This window comes from Aulonocara sp. 'chitande type north' Nkhata Bay, linkage group LG4 (genome assembly GCF_057382095.1).
Source record: "Aulonocara sp. 'chitande type north' Nkhata Bay isolate Kocher_YH1m ecotype deep benthic linkage group LG4, A_spYH_male_GT1.1, whole genome shotgun sequence".
Lineage (NCBI taxonomy): Eukaryota > Metazoa > Chordata > Actinopteri > Cichliformes > Cichlidae > Aulonocara > Aulonocara sp. 'chitande type north' Nkhata Bay.
The window spans coordinates 31,276,417-31,301,717 of NC_141347.1; the positions used below are offsets into that span (position 1 = coordinate 31,276,417).

At 38.4% G+C, this 25,301-nt stretch overlaps 2 long non-coding RNA genes across 2 annotated transcripts in view; one reads left to right on the forward strand and one right to left on the reverse strand.

Annotated features, from left to right (window-relative positions):
- LOC147333006 (uncharacterized) overlaps positions 1 to 22,454 on the forward strand; it is a 43,872-nt gene extending 21,418 nt beyond the window's left edge. The window contains exons 3-4 of the long non-coding RNA XR_015128859.1: positions 19,225 to 19,343; positions 20,191 to 22,454. This is a non-coding gene — a long non-coding RNA (uncharacterized LOC147333006). The remainder of the gene's footprint in view (positions 1 to 19,224; positions 19,344 to 20,190) is intronic.
- Positions 376 to 3,463, reverse strand: LOC147333007 (uncharacterized). Its single transcript, XR_015128858.1, has 4 exons — positions 2,701 to 3,463; positions 2,186 to 2,258; positions 1,734 to 1,824; positions 376 to 1,148 (listed from the first exon to the last, which is right to left on the reverse strand). It is a non-coding gene; the product is annotated as an uncharacterized LOC147333007 (long non-coding RNA).
- Positions 22,455 to 25,301: the final 2,847 nt, after the last annotated feature.

Sequence of the window (25,301 nt, forward strand, 5' to 3'; positions counted from 1 at the left end):
GCTGGCATCCACCAGTAACCTTTCAAAACAAAATGTCTAATTTCACTGCATTGACAGTAGGTAAAGAATTAAACTCACATTACTCCACTACTGAATCTATATAAACCAACAGTTAAATAATGTCAGTTCTTCCGTGTTCTCTGGAATCAATCACAGCAAAGAAATTAGACTGTTTCTTTTGAAAAATGTTGGGAAAGAACAAATCAAAACATTCTATTTAAGGCCTCTGACGTCAAGATTCAGTTAAACAACAATTATAACTAAACAATTTGAGGTAATGTTAGTTTCCATTAACATTAAATTAGGTTACTGAATTGGCAAACACCTTCCTATTAACACTACCCATTTTACCCCAATAACTAAAGAAATTAGCACTTGCAGGTCAAAACCTTTATTCAAGAGACGCAAAAATAACATTGATACAGTGACTGTCAAAAATTACAGCACTGATCATACTGTGACATCTTGGTTCAAAACAGCACACTTAGAAATATTCAACGTTCTTTACTTCAACTGAATGAAACTGAAAATACCATTTCACACGACCCATATGGGATATTTAGACTGTATAACTGTTCACGCTACATCTCTTCACTAGTAAAAGAAAGAAAAAATACAAAGAGAAATTTAAAAATGCTGCCAAACAGACAGAGAACTTGTACAGAGCAAAAGGAAAAACAAACAAGAACAAAAACGGCTCGTCCTCATGGCAGTTGCAGTGTATATAAAAATGAACCCTGCGATCTGTTCCTGGAATTGAGCTTCAAAAATGCAGCAGAACAAGTGTGAGATTTAAATGTCCTCTCACCTAGAGCTGGTCACCTGACATGCATAACAGTGAGCTTTCCTTGCAGGAGCAGTTTTGTCTTAGTTGTGAGCTTTTCTTGAGAGCTGAGTTGCATCCAACTCCATTACTGCCCTTTGAATCACCTCAAAAGTGTAGCAGAGCTGTGATGGGTAACTCATGTTGAAGGAATAAAAAAGGTCCAAACAGCATGGCTACTGCAAAGGTCACGTTATCCAGATCTTGAAGAACTACTATATCCTCGATGATGATGCCAACATCAGAAAAGTCATTGCCTGGTGCATCTCTGGAGACAGATGTTCATTGTGGTTTTCTCAATCTGTGCAGTGGCCTCAGTGAAGTCCTGGTTAAACACAAACATTTCTTTAAGATTCCTTTTTAAACTCATCTCTTTTGAATCTGCCAGTTCTAATGTTAGAGTAATTTAAACCAATGCAAGCAACATAGTAAATAGCTATAGCCAAAGAGTGGCCTGCCATGCTGCCATTCATGGTCTAACAGAGTTTCTAAGAGAGGGTGAAAAACATAATAATTTCAAATGCTTTACATTAGTTTTTGTTAGAAAGACACCGGCCCATCAGAAATCCAGGTTTTGTCACTCAGAAGATGTTAGAATTTAGACTTTCAGCCCCACAATTTGGTTAGCTGTTGGTCTTTTTTTTTTTCAAACAAAAGCTAATATAAATATTGGTGGGATTTTCCTTTGTTCACTAGAATGACAAATTTAAAGTTTTTTCACACTGATGTGACCCCTAATATAGGGGGGTGGGGCCTCAAGAGGGGGCGGCCGAGTTCACTACCAGGCCTCATGTGAACTTCAAATTATTAAAGAGGACTACTGGTCCTAACTGGTCCAATGAGGATCAAGTGGATAACTAAATGCATTTTTAAATGTTGCAAAGCCACAATCTACTCATAAAACACTCACCATGAACTCCTGCGTGGAGAAGATGTTGCAATTGTCTTTCACACGGATGCGGAGCACTTTGATGAGACTCCCTTTGAGCATTAACATCATCCTTGAGTATTATAACAAAGAAAACAGAGATTTGTGAACTTTTCAGTAGCACAGAAGAAAATGATCCCAGACAAAAACTTAAACCAGTCAACATGCAACACCAGCATCTACAAAGAAATATCAAAAGTTTCTGTTTGACATCAACTTTATGGATATATAGTTTCCAGAACATTTATTTTTTTAAAAAGATAAATTTTTCTCAGTGGGCCAGTAAATGCATGACGAAAATTATGGCATCCTTTCAGTGGAATCAGTACTCACGGGTAATAGTTGACTGTTTCAATGGATGCAGCATAAAAATCTTTTACTGACCTAATGCAATACATATACACTTTGTAGTTAAAGAATTTTAAAGTTCTTACTGTCATCATGGCAGCTACATCCTTTAGCTTTGTGCCCTGTTCCCCCGATCACTTTGCAAACACTTTCAGCAGACTGTAAGAGAGAAACTCAGCTCCGTCAGAAACCTTGACTGTATGCATGGTTGGGATGCACTGGAATGCTGCATTTTATCTGAAATAACATTTTGAAATTTTGAAATAACAGCAGGCACTGTGCTTGGTTAATCAGTAATGTTTTGTTGAATAAAAACTGTGTTTCCAGATCTTATGGGATTAAAAAAATCCAAAGATGTTTGTTTCTGATTTGCAACCCAACAACCCACAAGTTACAACCTCATTTCAGTTCAAGTGTGCATTAATGCGAGTCCAGTAATCACCTTTCTGGCAATACATACAGGTATAAGTTAAACCTATGGCAGATTTTGGATTTCTCAGTTGTATTAATAGGGTGAGTATGCATGCACCTAATAATTATAAAAAACCTATTATAATTAAGTTACAGAAACCTTAAGCGAAAATAGAATATACTTTCTTACCATAACACCTTGAACCCACAATCCATCAGCTGACTCCTGGTGAAATGCAGAATAGAGGTCGTCTCTCAATGTGCAGCAAAAAAAACAAAAACAAAAGGACAGCAGGTGAGGGCAGGAAGGGTAGGGATGTAAGCTAGCATAATGCCGCTGATGATATTAGCTAAAGCTGTTCAATGTCCAAAATCTCACTAACACCACGGTGCAGTAAATACACAATGTAACTGAAGAGTCAGTTGACAAATCTATTCACACAGAAAACCAAATTATGTTATGAGTGCCTCGTAATTAGGTTTAATGTGATATTACGGCTCTTGTGCCAAAGACAAATTCAAATGAAAAAGCGCCAATTCTTTGACAACAGATAAAACAGCAAATAAGCTAACGGCTCTTTTTTAGCATGTTACATGGCGACACTCTAGACGTTTAACTACATTTGGCTGAAATATGGTAAATATTAATTCAAAAAATCAAGACATACCAAAAAACGTAGAGTTGGCTGCTCGACTTGACTGAGATGGATGCATTTTTTAAACCACGATCCAAAGCCCGCGAGATGAAATCACGCGTGGTTTCACGAGATTTAACGTTGCTATCTTATTGACTTACTTCACCTGAACATGATATGAACAATTTAATACACCCTTTCTGCATATCATGTAGTTTTTACACTATATAGTTACATTTATCTTTAAAACATGAGGCAATTGTGTTAAATACATGCAAGATGCTTACATAAATCCAAGAGATGGCCAGTCCCTTTTTTTCAGTGCAAAAGGTTTAACAAGAAGTTATATTAAAGTTTGCCTCTTTATTATTTAAAAAGTAATTTCCAATATAATATTTACTTCACAGTATATATTTTTAAGCCTTAGCTTGAACAACTTTACATATCTGAAAAGTTGTTCAAGTATCTCAAAGGAAAGGAAAAGCATCAATTATGGTTTCCACTCGAACATATTATCTGTCTGTTGGAGTTGCATAAATACGGTCTCCTCAATCTGCACATTTTTTTTTCTTACGCGGTCTTTTTGGCACACAGAGAATTAATGTAACCATAAAACGTCCTCTTATTTGGAATACAGTTCATTTATATCATTAAACTAATGGGAGATTTTTTTTCTTCTCTTATGATAGTCAACTCTGGTTTAATATGATACACAGGAGATTTCATAAATAATGATTATTTGTAATGGATTGAGAACATTTTAGGAATAAGCTGACTGGAAAGTGTGCACTACATCTTATGGACATTTTTTCTTGTCTTCATCCTGACTCTGCCTGTTTTCTACAACTGGGGCCTCAACTGGTTTTGTTTCCAAATGAGAATTCATATATTCATGCTAACTGGAAAAGCAGATACGAGAGCAAATCTGAGCATGTAGCTATGAATATTATTTAACATGTTAGAGTCATGCTTATTCCCATGAGCTTCCATAAACAACCGACTGAATTAAGTAGCTATATGGTTATTGACAGTAAATCTGTTTGCTGAAATTAAAATGTGGACGCCTGCTCGTTTAAGTGCATATCACCTTTGGGGAAATAAGAGAAATAAAAGCAAAGACAAGGATGAGGATATTTTGGAGTGAGTTAAAGGCAGACAGTAAAGGTAACAGTTAGTGACAGAAAGGCAGGGAAGAACATTTGTCAGACTGCAGGGTTTCCTCTGAGGGAGGTCACTAACCCTGGCGTTTACCTCTGTGCAGCTTGATGTCATTTGCATGTTCACACGTTCGCATGTCAATTATCAGACCTCTAACAGCGCTGTCACATGTCGACTGTGGTTTATGTCTACCCTCCCTCTGAGGAGAAAGACGAGACGGTAGGAGGAGTACAGACAAACAGTAATGCAAACTAGAATGATTAAAGATTTGTATTTTCTAATTATGTTTTTGTTTTATATCAGTTTCAGTGTGCTTTATTATTCTTATGGCATCTTATTAAAGGTATCTTCTGGATTTGGTAAGAAAGTAAAATGAATGTTCATTTTCTATGAAAAATTAAATGTGTGCATCCTGGAGTGACACCTACTTAAGACAAACATTTTTGGCTAATATGGATACACATATTGTTAAAACAATAGTTTAATAATCTTTCATCCCTTCATCTCACTGTGGGTTTGTGATTTTTGTGGGTTTTTTTTTCTTTTTTCTTTAAAGGGAAATCGGCACCTGCAGGACTGGTGATATGTTCATTGTCCACATGATACTCATCCAGGCTTCATTTACACTGTAGATGAAATCATGGCGTCCCGCTGACTGATGACTGTTTGCACAGTCTGGGTAATAAAACCAGTTTACCCATCACACCGATTTTCTGTGCAATACATATTTCCTCCAGGTGTAAGCAGTGGCTGGCTGCCTTGGAAAAGCAAATGCATATTGATGCATGCAGAATGATTTCATTCTTAATGACTTTTCTGCTTCATTCTTCTGCTTTGATTGAGCTACAAAAAAATCAATATACACCAGCAGCCTTCCTCCTTTCATATCATTGCAATTTGTCTTTACAAAATACATCCACACATGCTTAATAGACAAATACATAATGTAGCACTTATTCCCACAGTGATTTCAGCTATTCATGGTGACTCATGCTCGCCACAGTAATGAGTGAGACACCTCATAAAAAGGATGAGAAAAGCATGCAGGCCTTTCAGCCGTCCTCTGGCTCATCCTCTCATTGCCTGTTCCACGGATATTTCAGCAGTGATATTTCAGCCCTCCACTTTAATGCTTTTGTTGATGGCAGCTGAGCGTTTGTGACACACACCTGAAGATACAGGCTAGCAGTCATATCAAATGTCAGGACTGGGGAAATGGTTTAAGCATAAGCCGCTCCTTCAAACCGCATCTCTGCTCTGTCCTTTTGATCTTCTCGGATTATCAGTGATGTCTCCCGGTTGGTCTGCATCAACGACAGCCTGTTGGTTGCTGATCTGATTTTTAGTGCACGGTTGAAAGGAAGCCTGTAGGAAAGCATTGAGTTCCTGTTTGAGTTTTGGATGAAAGCCCACATGACAGGCTCACAGTGTCTTGTGTGTTGTTGTCCATAGGTGGGCAGTGTTAGAGAGGTAATAAAAGGTAGATCCAACCCACTTCTCCCCCCCTCAGAGGGATAAGCAATCTGATTTTGCTGCAGTTTTTCCTGGAAGATCCGTCTCTAAACCGGAGCATCCAGGCAAGAGGCCAGAGACTCAGGTGCTCAGTGCTCAGTGAAGCAGAGAGGAGCTCTGCCTGTGTGTCACTTTGACATGAATGTACTGTTTCTGACTGTGTGTTGCCCTGGATGTGTAGTTATGAGTGTAGTTTTGAGTCGTACTTTGGAAACTGTATTGTTTTCTGCAGGGCTGTGCAACTTAAAAGGTTGTAAACCACAGCACCTGCACCACATGCTGTCAGTCAGGAGTGTGCTTTTTGTTGTGGTGTCTGCATAAAAGCTTTTACATGTGCACTTCAGCTGCCAGCTTCACTTGTGAGTGAACTGTCCCAGTGAGGAGGTTATTTCTCAGGGGATTCCGACTCTGACAGTGGGTTGCTCTTGCAAGCTGAGCCCAAGAACCCATGGGACAGAGAGAGACTGTTTTTAAAGTCTCCCCAGGCTTCATAACATAAAGTAGTGTTTAGGATAGTTTCTAAAGAAAGAGGTTATGATTGAATCAGGCTTTGTGGTATATCTGCAGAAAGCAGAATCAAGGGGAAAAACAGCTGAGAGCCATATTACAGAGAAATTGTAGCAGAGATTTTGGGTGGTGTCCAAAATTTGGGGATATTGGTTTCTACTTCCCCTCCAGTGCAATAGAGATAAAGGAACAAAACTGAAATTATTACCTCTTTCAATAAACCCAATAATCCCAAAGTGGAAGATTTTAGGGAATAATTTGAGTTAGAGCATTTATCTCTGTTAAATTTAACTAAAGGCATTTATGAATGAACAATGGTAAAAGTTTGCACCGCAAAGTCTTGAACCACACCTCAATTCTTTGCTTAGCTGGGAAAATTGGAAATGGATGCAATGCTATATTGAAACGTGCACAAATATGAATGGAAATACAGTATATGTATTTCAAACAGAGTTTGTACAGTTCTAACAAGCTTGAAATTCAATTCGGATGTACCCTTCTTCCAGGCCCAACCGACTCTTCATTTATTAAACCTTTTTTAACATGTTTTAATGCTTTGTATCTTGTTCTATTTAATCTCAACACCCCCTAAAAACAGTCAGTGATCACTGTCGGGCTCCCTCGGTTTTTATTACCACTGTTCATTTTAAAGCTGTTTTTAAAACCTTACGATGTAACTACAGCCCAGCCCATGCAGCAGTATATTAATGACCTTGTATTGCAGTTGTTCTCCTGACTGAAGTTTGGTCCCTGACCATCGGGAACCCTCGTGTTAACGTTTATCGAGTGGAAAAAAGTTAGCGTTCGTCCTCCAGCTTCTCTGTGTTTATGTTATGCTAACATAGCTGTGTCGCTAGCGATCACATGGCACATCATTATATACCAGCTAGTCCAACTTCAGTAACCATACAAATGTCACTGGTGTTTCCTTTCCTGTTTTCATTTATGTCAGAAGTTATAGCAGAGCTGCACGTTTAAATTTTTTCAGAAATCTCTCAGTCAGAACATGATATATTATCTTTAGATGGAAACTAGCGAGCTAACTTCTAACTCCGTTAAATTTCATAAATTCTGTTTTCACGGATGCCTGGATGTTAAACTTAATTGTTAAACCTGGTAGAGCAGCCACACTGATCATTTTATTGCAGATGAAATAAATTAGACAGTTTCTCTAGCTCTCAGTGATGCCGCAGTGTTTGTTTGACTTGGGGACCTGCAGTGGAGTTTGGGCCCAGACATGGCTAATGACATCAGACTTAAAGACCGGATATTGAGAATGACTACCTTTATTCTTCTACAATGCCAGGACTCACTTAGGCAAGCTTTAAACAATAGTTTGTTTGTGTTATATTATATCTGTGTGAAATATACCTGATGATAGTGTTACAAATCGGCATGCTAGTGTTCTAGGGTTAGGGCCCTGGTAAGGCCAATGCAGGACTGATAGTGTTCCACTGAGTGTGGTGTTATCTGGGTATTCTTTTAATGTACTGGCGATGTATTTGGGATCATTGTTATGTTGGAAAATGAAGCCATTGCCAATCTGATGCTTTTTAGCATGATGGATCAGAATCTGACATTACTTCATTCATATTTCCATCAATTTTTACCAGATCTCTAATAACACTGGCTGAAATGCAGCCTAGTGTTTTGGGATGCGTGTTAAGCCATTTACCCTGCTGTGTCTGGCTGTGCAGGTGCTCAAAGGTTATCATGGCACTGTTGGCCCATCCTCGCCTTTGTTGCTCATTCGCTGCGAGTCATCTCTGCATTCCCTATGGTCTGTTTATTGTGGTTTAAAGCTTAGTTCCAAGTCGCATGCTCAGATCTGTGCGCCACATAAATCCTTTGATGATCTTGCGTTTGGATGTCCGCTGCACAAACATTGCTCTGCTCTGCCAAGCCTGTCATTCTGTTTAAGCTGCAGTGCTGTTTATGAGAGAGAGAAATTTACCGCAATAATTGGACTTGAGGATGGGGATTTATAAATATTACAATGTGCTGAATCTTTACCAATAACTGGTACTGCTATTTGCTGTCATGACCCCCCCAAGCTAGGAAAGATTAAAGATTGATCCTCTCCAACTGTACTGTAAAAAGAAAAACTCTGTGACATCTCTGTGCTACTGTGGTTGATCAAGACAAGATTTACAAATATTATATGGGGAAAGAAAAAAACCCGCTCAGACACAGGACATTAACGGAGTTGGCAGCCCAAACAAGCATCAGCTTGCTGTTTGGATTTTCAAAGCAATTATCTGATTTTCTTCCAAGCATCTGAGCCAGGTTTATACAACTCTGAATCTTCACAGGCAGGCACTACAATCCTGTACGCACGTTGACAAACAGCTCAGTATCAAGTATAAAGTAGACACATTTGTAGTAATATATAAATTGTATATCACTGACGTTTCTGTGCATTTCTCTGATGTCCAGTTCATGGAGATTTATAGCACAAACAGTACAGACCTTTCAAATGTTCATATTTCTAATCCTTAAAAAAAAACAAAAAAACAAAACCCAAAAGAAAATCACTCAAAAGCATGAAATAACATAATAGTGGAAATTTATCAGCCATTCCTCAGGTTTGCTTCTGCTCATCAAATAACTTTTTCCCTCTGTAAATCCTAGTCTGTTCTGCATTAACATTTTTAAATTCAATGCAAAGAGCCAACCAATTTATTTCAGTTATTTACTTATAAACAATTTCGAATACGTTCAGTGGCAAGTAAAGTTTGGTTTCTAATTCATGTTAATTATTTTAGTCAATTTCCTGCGGTGGCCCCGAGAGTTGTGGCTCAAGAGTTGGGCGTTCGCCTTGTAATCGGAAGGTTGCCGGTTCGACCCCCGGCTCGGACAGTCTCGGTCGTTGTGTCCTTGGGCGAGACACTTCACCCGTTGCCTACTGGTGGTGGTCAGAGGGCTCGGTGGCGCCAGTGTCCGGCAGCCTCGCCTCTGTCAGTGCGCCCCAGGGTGGCTGTGGCTACAATGTAGCTTGCCATCACCAGTGTGTGAATGTGTGTGTGAATGGGTGGATGACTGGATGTGTAAAGCGCTTTGGGGTCCTTAGGGACTAGTAAAGCGCTATATAAATACAGGCCATTTACCATATGAATCATGAGATTAAAACACACTTACCTAGCATATTTTGGTTCCTGCAACTGGTCCGTCGGGTTATTGTTTCCCCAGAAACACTTCCTTTGTGCTTTTGGAAATCTGTTTTTTCCTATTTCCGTTTCTGTTTTTCCTATTTCCGTTGTGTTTTGTGTGCTTTTGCAGCGTTTTTCTTATTGTTGGTGTTTTCTTAAGTTGCAGTCCGTTTGGCCTCTCAGGGCTACTGTAATTTTCTCTTAGACTACATCACTATAACTACTACTCTTTAGACAGCAGGTCTAATATCTGAAACATTAGATTTACTTTGTCATAATCTTCTTTCGGTCGGTGGCTTTAGAAGTCACCAAATGGGATCACATGCCTCCGCACCTAACCCTCTGCATATCCTCCTTCACTAAGTGCATGAATCGTCTCTGTGGTCTTTGTCTTTTTCTCCTGCCTGGCAGCGCCATATTCAACATCATTTGCTGGGGTTAAACTGGGTCAGAATGATCTGGAATAGCCTTCAGTTAATAAGTAATTAAATGTGATAGGTTGATACAGGTTACTCTTAAATTAGTTAATTTTGTGTGTGGGTGAGTGTGGGTGTGACTAAGTGAACGTGCGCTGCAGCTTGTCATTGCTTCCAGTGAGGGCATAGATATATTTGCTCAGTAATAAGAAAATAAAGATGTCCCACAGCTGCTAACGGATTCAGCTCATCTTTTCTCCTTCTCATCTTGTGATGTGTTTTTTGGTGTTAAAATATGAAGTGCCAGGTAATTTCAAAGCGTTCAATTTCAGCTCAACAACCAAACACCGAAACTGTCTGTGAGCTAAATGTATCGTTGCTGTATTTCCCAGGGAGAGAAAAATAGTAATGAAGAGAGGACAGGAGTGGAAGACCAGAGTGCCTCTCTAACTTTGTCTCCATACTGCTCGACCTGAGCTGTCCCTGTGATACACTGCTTTCTAATCTTCTCCATTCTGGTCACTTCCTATGAAAATTAGCTTAACTTCAATTCTGCCACCTCCATCTTCACCTCCTTTTTGTCAGTGCCACTGTCTCCAAACCAGACATCATAGCAGGTCTCATTACCATCTTATAAATCTCTCCTTTCACTCTTAGTGCTGTCCTTCATTCACAGATACCTCCTGACACTCATCTCCACTCTTTTCCCACCTCTCTTGTGCACTGTCTGTTACTTTTAGATAACTGACCCTAGCTATTTTAACTCTCCCACCTTCACCACCTCACTGTTACACCTGCTTCCATGTCCATTTTCAACTTCTTTCCTTAGAACCTAAACATAGGTAAACCTGCTTAACTGAAGAGTGATCGATGTAATTGAAAGATCTAATTTGAGACAGAAGTCAAGATTCCAGTCCATTTAAATTGAATTGTAATTAATATTATTTCATAATAAAATCATATTTTTGAACATTTTATTAACTTTTTAAAAATAATTTTAAATAATGTATAGAATTAAAATACTTTTGAAATGTTTTTACGTGATAATAGTAATAATAAGTTATAAATGTTTTATAACTTTTATTAACAATATAGAAAGAACAGATTTTTGCTATTTATTGTTATTAATAATTATATAATGCCAGACTCTTATTTTCATGTTGATAATGATGATGTGTTTGCTGGTTTATTGTTTGTTGTTGCTATCATAACATTTCTTCTTTATTTATTGATTTATTTATTATAAAGAGCTGATCAGCTGTTATAGCTAGAAAAGAACAAAGAGTTAAAATGATGAGAAATGGTCCTCTAATCTCATCTTAATGTGACATGAACTGTTGATCATTGAATTGTATGGTACGGGCACCCTGCATAGTTTCCTTGTCTTGCTTGGGTGTTGCACTGTGAGGATTTGGATGTTAATGCACTGGTAATACTTATTTGTCGATATTCAGTATTATATTACTGTAATACAACAGTTTCAATTTTTGTGTACTTTTAGGCACAATGTGGCACCATTGCTTAAACAGTATAGTCTTACTAAAGCTAGAATTTTGACATTCTTATATTTATAACATGTTTCTGAGCTTTGTGTCATCCTCCGCTGATCCCAATAAACATTTTCGACTTTACCGCAGCTTTTCAAATTAAAGCAAATCTTTGCAAAAACTGTGCAGAAAGCATGCTCAGCAAAAATATTATCTGTTTGCTCTGAATGTTGAATTGTTATCTTTGTGTTGATGGATGATGAGGAAATCTGTTTGCGACATAGTATTTAAATGCTATTCATATTTTCTTCATGATTATTGGTGTGAGAGCAGGCTGCTGCCTTAAGACAAAACTCTCACAGGGACTATCACAGTGTGATGGGTCTGACTGACTGACTCAGAGCTGAACCGTGGCTTTGCTCTGACAGGACCAAGAGAAATGGAGGAAGCAAGTTTCTGTGGCAGATGCTGGGCTGTCTCATATTGTCTCACATGGGACTTAACACATTTAGTACCCCATGGGGCTCAACAAAAAAAATAAAACAGGCGCATCCCTCAGCTGTTCGATAGGAAGCAGTTTTGTTTTTATTTTTTGTGTTTGGTATATTTTAAGACGGATCCCCGTCGTGCCCTCCTGGTGCCCCCTGAGGCTGACTGCACACCACAGATTGCTTTCTGCTGGCTCTCTGAATTACTGTTAGACTGGAAGAGCCTGTGAGCAGTGCCTGTTCCAGCCTTTTCCACCCTGCCGTCTCTTCTCCCGCTTTATGGTGAAGCTGCCCTGACCAGCTGGTGGAGCTGGGTAGCTGCAGGCTGCCTTGGACTCCGATCAAGTATTGATGTCTGGCTTTTTGTGCTGGCTGACTCACCAAAGACGAGCTCTATGAGACAGAGAGAGAGAGAAGCATTCTGGAGAGGATGGTGGTTCAAAGGAAGTTTGCATAAAAATTAAAGAGCTAATTGCAGTGTCTTGTGCCAAGATTTCTTACATGCATATTTAAATAGAAACTTTTACCTAACTTATTGAAATACACCCAAGTCCGTGATATACTCGAACCATTCACTTACTTCAGATTTGATCTTCAATGTATTTGTAACATGCGTGACAAATTTTCTCTTTTTGAAAGATATACCAGCAGAAGAAAACTGCACGAAATCGCTTACTGTGTATGCCTGTGTTTACCCGCTAATATGTCCAGGCTCATCAGCGGCGGGTGCTTTGGCAAAGGAGTGTGCGAAAACTAATCATGGTTGCTGACCTTTTCGAGTTCCATCATGCTGTGCATGGATAATCTGTAGGCAGGCTGTTGTCAGTGTGCATGGGTCAGATGAGGAGGCTAAGGTTCCAGAACTGTTGGTTGTTGGTTTTCTTTACTAACAGTAACATAATAAACTTATAAAGCATAATTGTTTGTGTTAGTTTGCTCTCAGAAAAAGTAAATTAAAAAGACATAGTGATCCTATTTCAGAATACTGACCTTTAAAAAGTGCAGACTGAGCTAAATTGCAGCACTAATAATCCTGAAAAAAAGGTTATTTTTACAGAGTTCCCTCTGTGTTGACAAAAGATGTACATAAGAAACTTTTAAAACTCTTTAAATGTAATCCACATTACACTAGTGGTACACCATTGTGTTTACTGCCAAGTGGCAAACCATCGGGACTAAAAATGAAGCCAATGCAAAAGTGTCTACTCCTCCAATAGCCACGTCAGGCTGCCTCTAGAAGCAAGTTAATCCCCATAGGCTCACATGTTAAAGTGCAAAACTTAAACGATGAAACTACAGTAACATGTTTGCATCCCGGTTCAAAAAATGGTTATAGTCTGTAGCTTGCTTACCCTCTCATTACACCAATGTTTAATTCTTCCCTTTGGATTTGGCTTAAAGTTACTGACCTACGTGCAGTTGGTGCCTTTTGTAGAAGTTTTACTGCAGTTATCTATGATAACAGTCGTGGGAGATATGTGTTCCAGTTTTTGGTATTGCAGCAATTTATTAGTCTGTTACTTTGTGTTTTTGAGTAACAGACTATTAGTTATGTCACAGTAGCTAAATCCTGTATATACAGTTGACGGTTTCCAGTGAAGTCCAGAATGGACCAAACAAACATTGGCTCTAAAAGGGGGAAAAATGGAAAAGAATACAAATGGTTACAATTAGCAGTTTTACCTTTGTGCTGGTCCTTTTCATTACAGACTAAACTTTCATTCACAATGCAAAATATCTCCTTTTTTTGTGGAACCAAACTAGAGCTTTACAAACTGTTTAATGTTCTTCTGTTTGAAGTGAAACAGTGTTGCTGACTTAGTAGATTGATGAGTTGATGCTCGCTGGTTTGTATAGTTTGCTAATGACATCAAACCTAATGTACAAACTAATTCTCTTTAAATTTCTTCAAGCATTTTTGTTTTTGTGGTGTCTCCCCACTTTGCTCCTGTGATATTTTCAGCAAATAACTTGCCAAAACAAAAAGATAAAGAACGTTTCTAATTTTCTGTATGATGTAATATATGATATTGTTGTCTCCTGAGCAACTATGCCATGCTGTTTTAAGTTGCTACCACAACTTTATATAATCTGAACTTTAAAAAAAAAAAAGCCTACAGCTTACATAATCGAGCCATCATTCTGCCATTTTCATAACAATTTGTTTTGCTTTGTTTGTATAGAAATTAAAACACTTTCATTTTTTTCACGTTTCTTTTTTCATTTTTTCTTTTCCCATATCTTTCACTTTCTTGTGCAGACTCCTGCATATGTTTACCTGTCTTTTTTCTTTAGTGTGATACAAGTTTCTGCATTTTATTGAGAAATGTTAACGTGTTTCACTCTGGCAGACCTATATTTACATCCTGCTTTGTATCTCCTCATGTCGTACTGATGGTGTTTTTGTACCTGCTGCAATTTAAATGGTTTCACTTTCGTCCCTTTCACCCCATTTGCTCAATTCTTCTACTACACCATATATTTTCTTTTCTGCCATCACTTGTGGAGTAGACACCCAGCTTCCTCAAGGAATCATTACACATTCTTTCAAGCTTGGCACAACAACAAAAAATAAAATCTCAGGCTTCTTTACAACCATCTAAACAGAATGAATTCATAGGTGTCTGCTCTTATACAAATGCCTCTTTGCAGTGTTTGATGTAAAAATTAAACTTATTGCAATTTCATAACATTCATGTCATTATAGTACAGTTAAATTGTTTAGAATATATTTGATTGCTGGAATCTACAACTTTTTTCTTTTTCATTAGTTCAAGGAAAAGTCTTTATCTGTAAAAACCACTAAAATCAGTGAGACTACACCTATACAGTCATATGAAAAATTACCAACTCGCAGACTGCTTCCACAGGGTTTAAGAGGTTAAGTCAGATACAACTTAACCTAATAATGAATAAGACTGACCACTTCTAACAGAAGTTTTTGTCATTTTACTGGTTTGGAGAACTGTTGTGTTTTAACTCAAACTAATTAAAACACTATTGCAGAACCTCGAGAGCTGAGCATAAACAAATGCTTTCAAATCTCAATGAGCAGAACAACGTTGTAAAGAGGGGGTCAAAATTTCTCTGTAATAAAGTAAGGGCCTGATAATGTCACACAGATCAATGTATTGTTGCTAAATGTGGTTCGACAAGCTACTGAGTCAGGTGGTGTACTGACTGCATCAGTTTTAAAGATTTATTGGTTTCTTTTCTCATTTAATATTATCCTTACTGAGTCAACACACATATAGACAGGATTATTTTTATAGACGCAAGGGTGAAAAGGTAATGTGTTTGTGGTGTCCGATATCAGCCTGCTTTTGTATAATTTCTTTAGGGAAGTAACCAGATGATATTGTGCGTGTATCGCCTCCTCATGTCAGTGATGAATCAACTTGAGATGCAGACGGACACATGCTATGTTTTGCGGTAAAAACATAAATCACTGTATCATATTCTCAGCTCAGAGACCACAAATGTGTGTATTACTTGAAGGCTACACTGAGGGTTTAAATGCCTTTTAGTTCCTGTCTGTTACCTGGAAAGTAGAAGTGCACCTCTGCCACACACAGACACAGGATGGATGAAAAGTGTGTGCTCGAACTTGAAAAGTGAAAGCCTTTTACTTCAGTCTTCATTGCAACATTTATTTGAAATATTTATTTCCAAATGTGATGAATCTATATGAAATTGTCTTAATATATGAAGGCTGCAAAACAGTTTTTGATGTTAGTAATAAGCTGTACTGTGGTTAGCTGGATGAACTCGAACTAGCGACCTTTTACTTAACTTGAAGTGAAGCGAAAAAGTGGTACTGTACTTGAAGTGGTACTGTAAGCTGGATTTTGTTATTTTAAGAAGAGGCTTAGGGTAGCTAATGTACTTTAGGCCCGCTGGCCTGAGCTTCACATTTACCACATACCATCTTCATAGCTTTGAAATGTGTCCCAAAATGTTCCTTTACTTTGTTACATCATCAGAGAGTAAAAACTCTTTGTGAGCATCTTACAGACATTTCCAACATTTCCTATTTCACCTTTACTGTAGGCACTGTCTTAGTTTATGAGCATCCACAAAAGCTCGAGTTTTCTTTGATGGGCCGAATATTGTTTCATTGAAATCCGCAGATGAAACATGTCTGCCTTTGGTAATGTTTATGCTAATACAGGATGAGCTGCAACTGTACTTGACACTTTCTAAATCTTGAAGTCTACATTAAAACCCTTCCACGTGGCTGCTTTTTTTTTTTTTTTTTTAAACAAAAAGATGGGACAAATCATCCCCTTTGTGCTTTAGGTGGTGACTCACACTGTGAAAAGTGATCAAAAAAAGGTTCAACCAGGAACGAAGACACAGAGAGGCAGACACTTCTGCGTCAGATAGATTTCGGGAATTCTCTGTGAGGCTTTTATGTTGTTTAAACTCCATGCTGGGTGTAAATTTTCCACTACTGCTGCACAAATAATCCCCAGGGTTGCAATAATTAAACCAGCAGGGGGGAGTGAAAGAGGATCAGTGTTTCCTATGTGGCAACAGAAGCATCCCCTCTGTTGTCAGACTGGCTGACCACAGCAGTCAGGAGCTTATTGACAACATTTATGGCTTCACGTTACTTAGTGCTGTGCAAAAGGCATCTTGTTATTGTGTAGTTTTACGTGTAATTTCTAAGAAACACTTCAGTTGTGTACATGTAATGTGTGCACCTGTTTGTGATCAGGTTATTGGAGGTTATATTTGAATTAAAGAATCATTCTGTGTTTCCAAACAGACCGAGAATGTGAAATCTCTGCATTATTATTGTAAGCATAACAATGTAGAATATTTGAGTTTGATGAAATGGTGCCATCACATGAATAATTCATGGTGAAAACATATTATTTCAGTAAAAAGATAAATCAGTATGTGTACACGCTGATATAGAATCTGCATTTACTGCTGCCATCACTGTAGAATAAGGTGATTCTAAGATGATAGTATCCTGCAAGCTGAAAATACTCACTGATGAGCTTCACCTTATACAGGCACCCTGTAAGGGTACACAATTCTGGGAAAAATATGTATATTAAAATAGCTTCATCAATGTTTTGAGAGAAGAAAAATACCTTAAAATGTTTGTTAGACCTTAAGGATAAACAGGGTGCGAATCAGTGAATGTAGCATTGCTGTTTGTCTGCAGGAAAACTCTGTGTAGTTATTGTGAACTAATGAGTAAATAGAGGCATTTGTTTGAATTGTAAAAAAAAATAATAGATCACTCGAGTTTCTGTCCAGCCAATCAACTATACCACTTTACTCGGTACGCCATGCTTTAAAAGGGTTGAGCCCTCTTTTGCCTTTGTTTTAGCCTCAGGCTTCTGCTTCGATGGGTTGTGCATGTTTTGGCTTTAACGAGTGATGATTTGAGATACTGTTGCCTTGCTATTGGCTCGAAGTAGTCGGACTATTCTCCTCTGACCTCTGGCATCATCTTGTTTGCAAGTGGTCAATATATACACATTTATTTATTTTAGCTTTGTTTTTGGAGCTGGCAGCTACTCAAATGTCAGGATCTTGATTTCTGTCTGCTTTCCATTTACAGTTCGAGTAGCACTGAGAGATTGGATTTGAGCAGATTTTGGTTGCATGCATGAAAAGTCCTGAAGCCAATTTTGAAAAATTCAGCTATTGTCTGATGGATTTTGTTTAGTTTTTTAATATTTACCTGCATCAGTTGCTGGCAGTGGAAACGGGAAGTTTTTTGTCTGGATGTTTTCACTGTCTATGCCACAGACCTTGAAAAATTGGTTATTAGCCCACAATGCTAAATACACACACATATGCAGACACATACTCAGATTTCTGAGCTTTTCTGGTTTAAAAACCACCATTGCAGACAAAAACAAGTAAATGAAAGCTCTGTAGGTGTGAACTAAAATGGTAACATTACAGCAGTGAAAGGTGATGTATATAGATAGATATCTCTATCTGTCTGTCTGTCTGGCTTTGCATGAATGATTCAAGGTTTCTGAGGCATTATATAAAGGCATAGTATATATTTCAAGGTTTTCCCTCTGTATTTCTCTTCATCCCACTTGGCATGGCTGTCAGTAAAAGTAAATTCTTCCCATTTATCCTGAAGTTTGCCAGACCTTTAACTTCACAGAGAATAAAGAGTAAATAGCATGTGGTTGAAGCTATCCTTTAAATATAAACTGCACCTGAACTTTGTTTTTGAATATGGCTTATATGCAGCCAGGTAATGCTAATCAGATTAATTTGATTAATTGATTATCAGCAAGTGTGACCACTGCTATGAAAGCAAATGTTTGGGCATTATTCCGGTCTGCATCACTGAGGTATGTTAACACAATGCCACAAAAATTGAACACATTTATAGATGTTTGGAAGGTTTACCAGGAATATGGTAGCCTGGGTCATGCATAATTTATGGTTCTGTGATTATGTCTGTTTGCTTGTCTATTTCCTGGTGGATTTCATGCAGAGAGAGGTTTTCATTCAACACAAATATGCTCCTGTGCAGTCCTAGAAAATCCCAACTGCACGTTGCTGGATGCGGATAATGCCGCGTGTCAGCTGAATGCTTGACAAGTGAGCGGGAACAGAGAAGGGAGTAGCAGCAGAATTTACCAGGATTTGAAAAATACCACATGAAAAGTACAGAGTGGCTTCAGTGGACACTTCATTCTGTTTCACTGGAGCTCTTTGCATGTTATAACTCCGCTCTCATCCGCAGCTTTCTGATGAACCAATAACAACACAAACAAGAGTATCCCACAGATCAGTTGTCTCACACTCTTTATATACTGCCACTATCAAGAACACGCTCTCCTTGCAGTGTTGCATTTTAACAAATCGCAAGACTTCTGGACCAGAGGAGACCAAAGTTGAGGTGCTTGGTTATAATGCTTAGTAACGTGTATGGAAAACCCAAAGAAAGCATATCAGCACAAGGTGCTACAATTGCCCAGTCAAAGTCCAGAACTCACATTAATTAAAATGCTATTGCAGAACCTCAAAGAGCCAAGCATAAACAAATACTCTCAAATCTCAATGAACAGAGCAACGTTGTAAAAAGAGGGGTCAAAATTCCTCTGTAATGGGAAAAGAATCAAGGTGCTGCGATGACCCAATCAGCCCGATTGAAGTGCTGAGAGATCTGAGCATAAACAAATGCCTGCAAACCTCATTGAACTGAAGTAACATTGTACAGACGAGTGAGTCGAAATTCCTCCACAGTATTGTGAGAGACTGATAAAGCCCTTTTTACAAAGTTGTGTGTGACTAGTCATATTTTGACCATCATAATAGCCCTGGGGCAGACCCAAGACATGCTGAAGAGATTATCTCTTTGTTGGCCAGGAAAGGCTGAGGAGTTGGCCGGGGAAAGAAAAGTCTGGGCTTTTCGGCTTAGGTTGCTGCCCCCTCGACCTGGCCCCGGATAAGCAGAAAAGGATGGATGAATGGATGGTCATATTTACGTGAGTGTGACTGTACCTGTGGTACTGCACAGGTACAAGAACCGTAAATTGGAATTTGTCACAGGTTGTAACAGAGTGCTTAGTCATGTGTAGAGATGAACTGTTGTAATCTGCTACCTGTACTGTAATGCTTGTGTTACTGTTTTATATGCTGCTTTAATTGATATTCGGCAGAAAGAAACTGTGTAAAATTACTTAAAGTTTGTGTTTTCTAATCATTTTATTTCAAATTGTTATTCAGTCCATCTGAGAGTGTGTGTATATGATCCCATTTTATCTTGGCAAAAAGGGGCTTTTTAATCAGACAACAGATATTATTTAGAAAAGCTTTATGTTGAGAAAACTATCCCAGTTTAAGATTTCAGTCGCTTACGATAAATCCAAAGAAGCACAATACAGGGCTACTTTGACTGCTAAGGCTGAATACTTTTGAAGATTTTTGGTACAGATCACATGTATATTAACACATTATCCACTTGAAAATGGAAAAGAAAGCTGTAGATAATAAATTTAACCCTAAATTTCCAAAGTATCATCTGCAGACAGAGAAGCATAAAGGAGGACATTTACCATAGCCGGCAGTTATTTAGCTCAAACTAAAATTGTAATTCAGAGCTTTGGTGGATTTATGAAACTGCCATCTCTGTTGACTGTTTGTACCTGGTCAGCAGAGCTAGGATAAGTGAAAAGCTGACAACCAGAAATTTCCTAAACTGAAAATGAAATGGGCTTGCCATCAATGCCTTCTGTGAATTTCTCACACAGAAAGCTTGCTAGAACATAAAATCTGCAGTAGATCCTCTGAGTCACATGATTTATTCATGTCATTTTGCTGTCAATTTTGCAGACTCTGGTATGACTCACAGGACTTCAGATGTTGGGGCAAAATCTTGTCATGCAAAGAGGAAACACAAATAGAGGCTTTAATCACAGAGCCTTGAGCATATACACTACACACAGATACACACTTCACTGTAGCCTCAAAAGGTGTTATGATGCAGAAGAAGGCTACAAATGAGTGACTTTGTGATTTGTAAAAGTCAACAGACTCCGACGGGGAGGTGACAGAGCTCTCCTTCTAAATCTGGGCCCCCATTAACCCGCTTGGCTGTGACTTCCAGTCTCCTTCGCTGCCATTCTGTGTGACTCCAAGGCTAGTGGGATGCCCAGACAGGGCTCGTGATGAGTGGGGCTGACAGTGGGCCAGCCCCAGCATGTTATCCAACATCCGGCTTGTTTTCCTCCATCTCCCTCTCTTCTTACCTCCCTCCGGTTCTGCATCTAACTACTGAATCACAGATGAACATCAGCTGATGGAAGCAGACAGCCTGTCTGACTGCCTGCATGTGGACGTACTAAATGTCCTGACTTTTACATACTAATGCAGAGGTCAGGGATCATGAGTGCTGCAACACGTGACTATTAGAAAGAGAAAGGATGTGCTAGCATGCATGTGTATGTCGTTAATCTACATTCAGTATATACAGACTGTTCTGGAGAAAATTTGTTTACCTCTTGCGATTTTCTCTATTTCTGCATCAGTATGACTGAAATCATCATATGATTTTTACACAAATTCAAAAAAGTAATATAGGAAAACCCAATTAAACAATAATTTAACACTGTTATCCATTTATTGAAGAAAAGGTCCAATGTTGTCTATTTATGAGGTCAGAAAGTATGTAAACCTTTGCTTTATATATCTTGTGTAACCCACTTGCAGCAGTCATAATGGCAGTCAAACATTTTCATTTAATAGTGATTAGTACTGCACACTGGCTTGGAAAAATTATTACGTATATCAGTGTTCAGAACATCTTCAGTTCCAGGATTTTGTTTATTTGGTTTGTTTCAAAGCATCATTTTTTTCTTCTGTAACTATTTTTAATGGTTTAGTGGGGGAAGTTGTGTTTCTGCATGACCCATGTTCTTTTTAGAGGCAGATAACAGAAGTATGTATGACATTTTCCTTCAGAATTTCATTTAAACCCCCATTGCTCCATCAGTAGAGTGACAAATCTTCCTTGGCCAGATGCAGTGGAACGGGGCCGGCCCACGACTCTCCCATAGCCAGGTTTCACAGATGGAATAAGGCTCTGATGCTGGAATGCAGCGTTTTCTTTTTCCAAACAGAACACTTCTCATTTTAACCAGAAATTTCTACTTTGGTCTCTGATATGTTTGCAAAACATTGTTGAACAGCCCTCTGACTTCTTCATGCAATGTTTAAGCCTCACTAGCCACTTCATCAAGTACTGTCTCATCAGCCAATCATATGTCAGCAACTCAATGCAAACCATGTAGACATAATTACAAAGACCTGATAAAATTCGAACCATGCATCAGAATGGAGAAGCGAGGTGATGTCAGTGATTTTAAGTGTGGCTTCATTGTTAGTCCCAGACAAGCTCGTCTCATTATTTCAGAAACTGCTGGTCTGCTGGGATTTTCCCACACAGCCATCTCTAGGGTTTAAAGAGAAAAGGAGAAAATATCCTGTGAGCAACAGCTTTCTATGTTTATATTCATTCCCTGGATGAAGAGCATGTAGTTATTCATAGGTTACAGTATGTCACATCTTTACTTGGAAGGCAAAAAAAGACTTCTTTAGCCTGATAGGTTTCTGGGAGAAAATATCCTGTTGGTCCCGTTGACAACTTAATATAAGAGGAAGGCAACACTTGAATAACCACTCATTACAACTAATATGCAGAAGAGCATCTCTAAATGGACAAAATGTTAAACAACAGCAGGAGACCACACAGAGTGCCACTATTACAGAGTACTGCTATTAACAGGAAGATGAGGCTACAGTTGACACAAACTTCGAATGGGTCAGAGTCTGGTATAAACAACAAGAAAGCATGGATATATCCTGCCTTGTATCAATGGTTCAAGCTGGTGGTGCTGGTGTAATGGTGTGTGATATTTCCTCACGACACTTTGGGCCCCTCGGTACCAAGTGATTGTTCGAATCCAGACTCTTTAGACATGTTTAAAGAAAGAGAAAAATAATGTTCTTTACTTTTTCTAAAGACCTGTTTGTGTTCTTTAAATTGAAATTTGTAGATTTTTTTTCCTGTTTTGAATAAAACCTTGTTTTTGTTTTTATCCTTGTAGAGCTCCAAATCTCTTTATTCATCATATGAAACCTTCACCCTTAATTAAACTCTATGGATGAGGTGAAGCTTCACATTCATAGAAAACCTTTTTAAGCAAAATGTTTTGAGCAATGATGGTAGGCAATTATAGGATGCCATCAAGAGCTCCTATGCTGTGCACTTTTTCTTCCCTTTCTTCCGTACGTCCTTGTGCAATCTGAAAGAGCAGCTTCAGTTTCAGCACTCAGGTGTATCAGAAAATGATTTGCTAAATGAACAAGTTGAATGTGCATGCTCGAACACCGAAGGAATGGTAGAAGAGAAAACGCATGTGCAGACGGGCAGAGAGGCGTCATGGGGAGAAGAAAATCTAATACGTGATGTGGAGTGACACGTTGCTTTTATGTCGCAGTGCTGTAGTGGCAGCACCCAGCGGTGAGCCTGACACCCTGCTGAACATGAGACGTTTGGTTTAAGAAACTGAAACTGGGCTGAGAGAGGGAGATGAACAGGGCCTGTCACCAACATCATCATCATTATCATCATCTGGGCCAAAAGTACTAAACGCTTATCTTCTTTTGTTATCTTGTTTTAAAACATGTTTTGTTTTTTTTGTTTTTTTTGAAGGCCGTCAAATGCTATCATGTCAAATGCTTCCCATCTTTTTTTCTTATATACTACAGATGTGTTGCACATCATGGTATTCAACCAAACCAAAAAATGTAGTTAAGTTTATTCAAATTCCGTAGTTTTATATTAAATTGTTGAGGGGCAAATATAGAATGAGTTTTCTATTCCTTCCCTGGATGAATTTTTCAAGAGCATGCAGGGTTTTGTTTTTTTTATTATTATAGTTTACATTATGTCACATTATTTTACAGATGCGGAAGGCGAAAGAAGACCTTTTTTCTTCAGCCTGACAGCTACAGTGGGGAAAATAATTATTTAAACTCCTGCTGAAATTGTATGTTGGCTCACTTACAAAGAAATGAACAGTCTCTAATTTTATGGTAGTTGAACTTTAATGAAGGGAGACAGAATATAAATCAAAAACGCATTGCGTGAAATTTATCAATTGGTTTGCATGTCGCTAAGTGAAATGAGTATTTGATCCCCAAGTAAAACATGACTTGGTACTTAGTGCTGTGCTGCCAACAAGGGTTTCTCTAAGGTTTCCAAATATCTAAATTCTTTAGGTTTCTAGGCTGCTGCTTGGCAACTTAAAGCTTCAGGTCTCTCAGCTGATGTTCTGTAATACTGAGGTCCAGAGACAGTCTAGGCCACTCCATGATGTTTTATATTTCTCTATTAAAATGAAAATCTGGCTATTCCTTCCTTTTTTTTTAGCAAGTTTAGCAGCGGATCAAATAATTATTTCCAGCCAATGTATTTTTTAAAATCCGATTTCTATAGTCAAAATGCCTGATAGTTGTGTTGAACAAATGTTTAGCCACTCCGTTTACACCTGCAAACACATTTATTTTTTATTTATTTATTTTTGTTTTGGTAATCTTGCCTTAATCGCAGCAATCTGTTCTTCTCATTGACATTTCATATAAGTTTGAGTAAGATTTATTACGTCTAACCTATAAGAACTATTGCTGTTTGTCACTATTGCTCGAGAACACTGATCTCAGTGATCCTGAAAATGACCAGCAATGGCTCAATGCCACCACTTGCTTTTACTTTGACAGTGAAGAATTTCTTGCCCTTCTAAACCATGGTCATCAAAAATATATTCAGCTGTCTGAGCTTTTGTACACTTTCATCCTGCTTGCAGTATAAGGTGAGGTATTCTTTTCAAAATATGTGTAAACATTGCCAAAGTCGAGCCCTGTCATGGTTGTGATGCAGATCTTTTGTCCTCTGGGGCTCTCAGATCATCTGCTGCCTTCTCACCTTATCCTTATCTCCTTTTCTGTCCCACCAGTCCTCTTCATGTCCTCATCCATGAATGATTTCTGAAGTCTTCTGCTTTCCCTCTGACCTAGCGGCTTTATATTCAACATCCTTTGTCCTTATATTGACTATCCTATATACATGTCAAAACAACCATAAAAATTCTTGACTTGAGTTCTCTATCTGAAATACTCATTTCTAATTATGTCTATCTTGGTTGCTACCAGTGAAGCTCTTAGCATCTTCAGTTCTTCCACCCCCAGCTCAGTTTTCAGACTTTTTGTTAATGCTACCATCTCTAAACTATACATTGAAGCAGGTCTCACTTGCTTCTTTTTCTGCCACAAATTACCTCTGACAATCTCGAGCCACGTCACTCTGCCTTCACTCTCTCCTTCACCTCTTTTGTACACTGTCCACTGGTTTGCTGTTGACCCCAGGTATTTAAAGCCATCTACCTTCACTACCTCAACTCCTTGCCCCTTCATTGTAACACCCATTTACTGACTTTCATTAGGTTTCTCTCCAGAGCATACCTCCACCTCTCCAGGTTCTCTTCTACCTGCTCCCTTCTCTAGCTACAGCTTACACTGTCATCTGCAAACATCATTGTCCACGGTCACTTCCGGCTCTGGCTAACCTTCCCTGTCAACCACTCCATCGCTATTACAAACAAAAAGGGACTGAGAACCACTCCCTGATGTAATCCCATCGACAGTTTAAAATGGTGTAATAACTTAATTCACTATCTAATTTTAATGTTGAAAGTATGGATATCTATACCAAAAGGGCTTGCTTCTCAGATTAAGTAGAGATTATAAGTTTAGACCTTTTTATATGACTGCTTGCTTTTAAAAATATTCAACATATCCTCAGTTGCCACTTTTAATTCTGAGTTCAAAACTGCCTTAATTATGTGGTGCGTTAAATTTAACAAGGTTCTGAAACACTACTCAGA